The 7,153-nt window shown below is 43.1% G+C and overlaps 1 long non-coding RNA gene across 1 annotated transcript; it reads right to left on the minus strand.

Annotated features, from left to right (window-relative positions):
• Positions 1,742 to 6,374, minus strand: LOC106503316. Its single transcript, XR_001296971.2, has 3 exons — positions 5,951 to 6,374; positions 2,267 to 2,449; positions 1,742 to 1,933 (listed from the first exon to the last, which is right to left on the minus strand). It is a non-coding gene; the product is annotated as an uncharacterized LOC106503316 (long non-coding RNA).

Genomic DNA, 7,153 nt, shown 5'->3' on the forward strand with positions numbered 1-7,153 from the left:
AAGAAGTGAGGGAGAGAGCAGTGGGTTCCGCTACGTGAGCCTGGAGGATAGATTCTGTTTGAGTGTGTTTTAGTTTCTCTGCCAAAAGTCACAGCAGAGAATAGAGGCCTCCACTATCACTCAGAACAGGGTTTTTCAACCTCGGCTCTGTTGACATTTGGGTCTGGATGCTTCTTTGTAGTGAGGGGCTGTCCCGTGCATTATAAGTCAGCACCCTTTACCCACTAAATGCCAATAACACTCTCCTCCTGTACTTGTGACAACCAAAAACTGTCTCCAGACATTATCAAATGACTCCCAGTTGGGTGGGGAGGAGGGGAAGCAAAGTCACCCTTGGGTGACATATTTTAGAAATATAGCAGCAGAAGCTCTGCTGGAGAATTTGGTGGCAACTGGGAGGGCATCGCTTTTGTAAGTATTTGGCAAAGGAAGGCAAGTCTGGCTGTGTCAGTGAAGACATAGTTGAGGCTAGGAATTTTACCCAAGGCAGCAAGAAGAACCCTAAAGGTGGTCATAGTGGTGTGACCCGGGAGGTAAGGGAGTGAAACATGGGAGGCATGTAGAAGGGTTGGGAAGGGACTCAAATGCCACTTTTGAAGAACTAAAAAGTTGTATTTGGATTGGACTGTTAAAGGACAACCAATGAGAAGAAGCAATCCTTGATAGGATAGGGCTCCTGGATGGTAAGTTAATGGGATGAAAAGAACAGCAGACTTTGCTTTGAAATCTCCTGAAGATTTATTTAACACCATAATGAATGTTTCATTAGTCATGGGTATTAAAGTAGGACCTTAAAAGTTTCACCGCATTTCCTTCCACTCTCATAAATTTAGTCATATTTATCTACTTCACTCTCCTTAGATAAAAGAGAGGAAGGAGGTTAGAGAGGATGAGAGGGAGCAATTTCCAAAGCCTATGAGATTAGTCCTGACTCCACAACTTAAATCATATAATTCTACCATTTGGACTTGGAAGGAACTATCACTTTATGCTTTTCTGTGCTATTCTCATACAGAAAGAACACTCATTATGCCTACACTGAAAGAGGAGATTATGGCTTTGGCAAAACCATAGATAATATCACATATATTATATTATATATATATATGTACAAACACACACATACATACACACACACACACACACACACGTACAGTAAACTCTTTAAATCAAATAGAAAAACAACTCAGAAACATTTTCCAGAACTGGTTCACATATTCACCATGTTTCCCAGGTTTATGGAGCAAATGATTTTGTATAGAGAATCATACATTTTAAAGTAGAAAGTGATGTTGGACTGTTGGGTCCATCAAATATCAATCTTAATAAAAACTATGAACGTATTAACCAATTCTAACTTTAACAAAGAATTTGGCTAGATGCGAGGACTGCTAAAAACTGTTCTTCAAATTAAAAAAAAATCCATTAGCTATTTTCCCTTCTGATATACATAACTACCCTTTTATCATTGCTCATTCAGTAGAGCGGGAAATGTACTGTAAATTCATCATCTTCAAGTGTTTCAATGGAAATAAACCAATTGCCACTTGGAAAAAATGGTTGAAGTATGTTTAGAGAACCCTACACCAGGGTTTAGCAGCTCGCGGTCCAGGTCCCATATCATGTTGCAAACAGGCTGCTTTTAGACCAGCACAGCTGTGCTTCCTTTTTTTTTTTTTTTTTTTTTCTTTTTTTAGGGTCATGGAAGCTGAAGGTTGAGAGAGCAAACAGAAAAAAAAAATAGTAACACGCACACATTTTATTCAGGTTAGAAATAAGCAGGAAACCCAAAGAAGGTGTTCTCAACAATAAGACTTCAGTAATAATACTGAAAAGCAATTCAACCAAGAGCATATGACAGAAGTCCAGGCAGGCATCCAGGAGATTCTTGTGGTGAGCTGCTGAGTCATTCCTGGCACCTCCTTTTCCTCATCTGTACATTGGGAACATAAGCAATGAAGCCTGTACCACTGTGAAACTATGATCTCATTTGTCTATTCTTTAAAAAATGTTTACAAATGTATAGATTATTTCTGATAGAAGCAGCCTCTCCAGAGACAGAGGCAGGATAGATGCACAATCCAATATTCTGATTGGCAGGTTAAAGATGTCACTGATATCATCATGATTACCTCTAAGTCAATTCCAAGTTTGTGACACTTGTTACCTATACTACTGCATATATGTCCATGCACCTGACTGCCAGTCTTCTGATGATTCTGGTTCTACCACTGACTTACTGTGAGATTCAGGGAAAGTTACTTACCCTCTCTGGGCATTGATTCACTTGCTTGTCAAATGGAGAGGGAGAAGTAGGTTCATCTCTGGGGCTTCCAGGTCTCATGTTCAATGGGTACAATGAGTCATGAGTGGAGTGTTGTTGAGTAAGGTGTGTTGATCCCCTGCTTCACTCACCCTGGGCTAATGAATCGTCACTCCTTATGACGGTCTGCAAATAGGAAGACACCCAAGTATGAAGTAGGATCTCAATTCTAGAGATTATAAATAATATGTTTACAAATGCATAGATTGTTTTTGAAATGTTATCCAAAACTTTGGGGAATGGAACTGGTGGGAATGGAGAAGCTGAAGGAGCCAAGAGGCTTCCTCTTCATTGCACTGTGTGGGAAAAAAAAAAAAAGTGTCACATGAAAGTTTTAACTTTTCTAATAAAAGTATTAATTAACTCTAAACATATAGGTGAGCTATGATCTGAATTGTGTAATTAAAGAGGTTTATGAACCACTTCCTGACTAATAAGCCAAGGGAAGTAACAGATTGCCTCTAACCCAAACACCCCCAGAGAAGACAATGGCAACCCACTCCAGTACTCTTGCCTGGAAAGTCCCATGGATGGAGAAGCCTGACTGGCTGCAGTCCATGGGGTGGCTAGGAGTCGGGCACAACTGAGCGACTTCACTTTCGCTTTTCACTTTCATGCACAGGAGAAGGAAATGGCAACCCACTCCAGTGTTCTCGCCTGGAGACTCCCAGGGACAGGGGAGCCTGGTGGGCTGCCTTCTATGGGGTCGCACAGAGTCAGATACAACTGAAGCAACTTAGCAGCAGCAGCAGCAAATATCCCCAGTGAGAAAAAGTCATCACCTGATGAGAAAGTCTTGGAAGTGGGACAGATATGAATTTGAAGCTTGGCTCCCTCACCTAATGTGGAGCTGTACAACACTGAGCATGGTAACCTCTGACCCTCTTTTCTCTCTAAAGCATGAAAATAATACCCATTTCATAGGTTATCTGCGGATGGAATCAGACAATAGAACTACTAGCTTTTATTACTGTTTTTAAGCAGTAGGTGCTGGAACTATAGCTAATTTGCACCATCTGGCCATTATTTGTCTCATCTTGGGTCTGTCCCAATACAGAGACTAATATTGATTGATTGATTGATTTTATAACACTTAAATAGCATTTGCCACAAGCTAGGCACTCTTCTAAACTCCACATAAATTGTAATTCGTTTAGTTCTTATTAGACTCCTTGGAGGTAGCTACTAGGATTATTATCTTCATTTTACAGATGAGAAAACACAAGAGAGACAAGTAATTTCCCCAGAGTCACAGAGAAGTAAGTGGAGAAGCCAGGACTGCAGTCCATGCAATCCTGAGTGCAGTCCCTGTCCTAAAGCCCTATGTGGGGCTGCCTCTGTGCAAACCTGTCTTTAAAATGGTTGGCCTTCTGTGGGAGAATACGCTGGATATCCAAGTCAGAGATGCTCTTCTGCTCCCTTCTTCTATCCATGGATCTGGGAGTTAAATAGGAACTAGCGAATCCTCTTTCTTCTGGGCAGAAGCAGTACAAAAAAGACCTGTCCCCTCAGCCTCAGCAGCTGCTGAAAATGTCCCCCAGGTCCTCCAAGTACCCAGGCTCCAGATGGTATTAGTGGTGAACAGCCTGCCTGCCAGGGCAGGAGACGTAAGAACCACGGTTTCAATCCCTGGGTCAGGAAGATCTCCTGGAGAAGGAAATAGCAACCCACTCCAGTATTCTTGCCTGGAGAACTCCATGGACAAAGGAGCCTGCAGGGCCACAGTCCACAGGGTCAAAAAGAGTTGGACGCAACTAAAATGACTTAGCACAGCACACAGCACATGTCATATGCAGAAAAATATAAACAACTATAGGGTAACAGCTAGAAGGTGTGATGTGAGTTGAGTTTAGGGATGGAATTCAGCCTGGGGAAGGCCAGTTCGAAGCTGATTCTGACCAAAGCAAAGACGTGAGGGGGGCCATCCAAGAAGAGCTGACTTTCTTTGTATAATAAAATGCTTCTGATATTCACATTCAATCCTGAAGGTCAGTCTCTGGAAGTATTAGGCTACCAGAGAGTTTCCCTCTTGGAGGTTAAACTGGTGACTCTCCTGTTGTGAGAGCTGGAGGTTGCTTTCTCCAGATGTGCGCCAGAGCCCCTTGAGCCTTCTCTGTTCTCTAGGGTCACCCAGGTCACATCCTTACCTTGGTCCTTTGCCTGGGCATTATAAGGATCTTCACAAGGCTCTCCTCTTGCTCTGGCATTTGGAGGGACTGAGTTAAACCAGTTCAAGCAGGTTTCTGCTGAACACTCCCTAAGCTTGCGTGTATTGTCAACATGCAGCTTTCCCCAGACATATTTGACCCTAGATTCTCTGGTGAGGAATACCTTTTAATAACTCATAGGACTAGAATTCTAAGATGCATGGTTTAGAAGAGTAATGCTGGCTGAGGAGCAAAGGGAAATCAGAAGACAGGGTCCTGCCCTTCAGGAGCTCAGATTTTAGTGGAGAAGATAAAAGCCTCAATGACAAATTACAACTCAGTCGGCTAAGTGCTAGATTCCAGGTATGTACAGTGATGTGGTGGTGGAAGGGTTAGAGAAATAAGAAAAGGTCAGAGAAGGCTTCAAACAGAAGCTGATATATAAAAGCTGAGTATCGAAGGATGAGTTGGCCGACCACTAGGGAAAAGGAAAAGGGCATTTGAGCTAGTGGTGTGCATGTGCAAACATATGGCATTAGGGAACAGCAGGGCCATTCAGAAGACTGTCAACAGATGTAGCTGAAGACCCAGGTACTATTTGGGAAACGGCTGTAAATAAATCTAGAAGGAACAGGGCAAATGAGGAAGGAGGCTGTGCCAGTCATTGTGTTTAAATTTTATCTGGCAGTGAGCACCAAGGAGTTACTGAACCATGGAGAAAGTTCAGCTTCCTGCTTTGAAAAGAAAACTACAGTGGCCTGGAGGACAGATTGAGAGGTTGTAAAAAGACACAAGTAACTGGTTGGAAGACTGCTGGAATATCCACGTAAGAGATGATGGCAGATAACCAACAAGCTGGCAGTGGAGAAGGAAAAGTGTGAAAAATGAGCAACTGATTAAGAGACAGAGTTGACTTAGGGATGGAGGAAGATCAATGAGTCAGAGATGACTCTGAAGTTTCTGGTTTGAATAACCAGATGGTTGCTTGTGTCATTATCAGGAAAGAGAGGGCAAGTGAAGGAACAGCTTGAGGGAGAATGCAATGGCTTCCATTTGGGCATGTCAATTTTTTTGTGGAATCTATAGGTAGAATTACTAATCTGGATTTTAGGCTGGAGATATATACATTTGGAAGTTTTCAACCTAAAAATAGCATCTGAAGCCGTGGGAGTGAATGAGATGGCCCAGCAAAGTAAAATAGGAAATGAAAAAGGGGTAAGCCAAGTGCAGAACCCTGGAGAACAGATGCCAGATGAACCTGAAGGAGGAAGTAGGTCCCAGTGCAATGATGTGGCAATGTTAAGTCACAGTCCCAGTACAGTGGTGTGGCAGAGCCCCATAGAAACATGGTCTGGAAATCAGTGCCTAAGTGTTGTTCCTGATCCTGTAAGGGGTGCCCTAACCCATTTAAGAGCTGTGCCACGGTCAGAACTCCAGGTCAGTGAGACAACTCTTAAGGCGTCACCATTTCTACCTGTACCTTTCATCTCTTCCTCTTCCCATCTTTACTGCAGTCCTTCGAGTGTGTGTCCTGGTTGACGGGTCCTTCCAACTTTCCTGCTGCCACCCCTTGCAGCAGGCTGCTCAGCCTCTGTCCTCGTCTATTCCACCAGAGCAGTGTAGGCTTTCAGCATTAACCCAGGCCTGCTGGTCACTTTGTGGAAGGGAGTCTGCACTCTGCTCCTTTCCTGAAGTCCAGCAGACTAGGTCCAGAGTGATCAGGAAACACATCAGGGTTTGAATCTTAGATTCCGTGAAGACATCTTCGCAGAAGACATCTTCACAGAAGACATTTTCATAGAAGTTGTCGCTAAGACCATGAATGCCATTGTCAAGATAGAGTTTGGAAAAGGAGAGGAGAGGGACAAAAAGAAATTTGAGAAAGCCTCTGTTTGTAGGGTACCAAGAGAAGAACAGAGCGAGCAAGAGAGGCTATACAGTAATACTCAGGAAGATCAAAAAAGGACAGAGAACGTGGTGACGTGGAAACCACGGAAGGCAATAGTAAGTGAAGGAGGCGTGGTTGCTGTGCTGAATGCTGCAGAGTTTACAGAAGATGATGAAAGCAGCTCTTTTGCCCCTGTTTGCCCAATTCTGTTACCCTCTAACCTTTAAATAATCTAATTATAGGAATGAGATCACTAGGCAATTTAACCTAACTCCGGACTTCTGTTCTCCTGAGTGCACACCATGCCTTTCCTAACCTGTTGATTCTTCTCCTAGATAAAATGATATAAGAATGAAGAATTAAGCAGTTAAAAAATGACTAACTGTCTTGCCCCAAGAGTGCCCTTAGCAATCCTGCAGGCAGATCATGAAAACTAAATAGCTTCTAAAAAAAGAGTCAGCCAGTCTGCAGGTAATGGTGAATGATGTGATATTCAACTTCCTGCCTTAAGGATTCACAGATTCTTTCTTCCCACTTTTTTTTCCCTTTGAAAACTGTCATGACTGAGCAGAATCTTTGGAGTTGGTCCTGGCACACGAATCCATCTTCTCCTTAGATTGCTGACTTTTCTAATTAAAGCACTTTTCCTTTCTATCCACCCTTGCCTCTCAAAGTATTGGCTTTCTAACCCAAACCTGAGCTGGGTGATGGATTCTGGTTTCCACTGTGGGCCTGTGCTCTCGTGCTGTCTGGCTCCTCTGGGCTTTCCAGAGGAAGGCCAATGGCTGCAGCAGC

This window comes from Capra hircus, chromosome 20, assembly GCF_001704415.2.
Source record: "Capra hircus breed San Clemente chromosome 20, ASM170441v1, whole genome shotgun sequence".
In the NCBI taxonomy this organism is placed as follows: Eukaryota; Metazoa; Chordata; class Mammalia; order Artiodactyla; family Bovidae; genus Capra; species Capra hircus.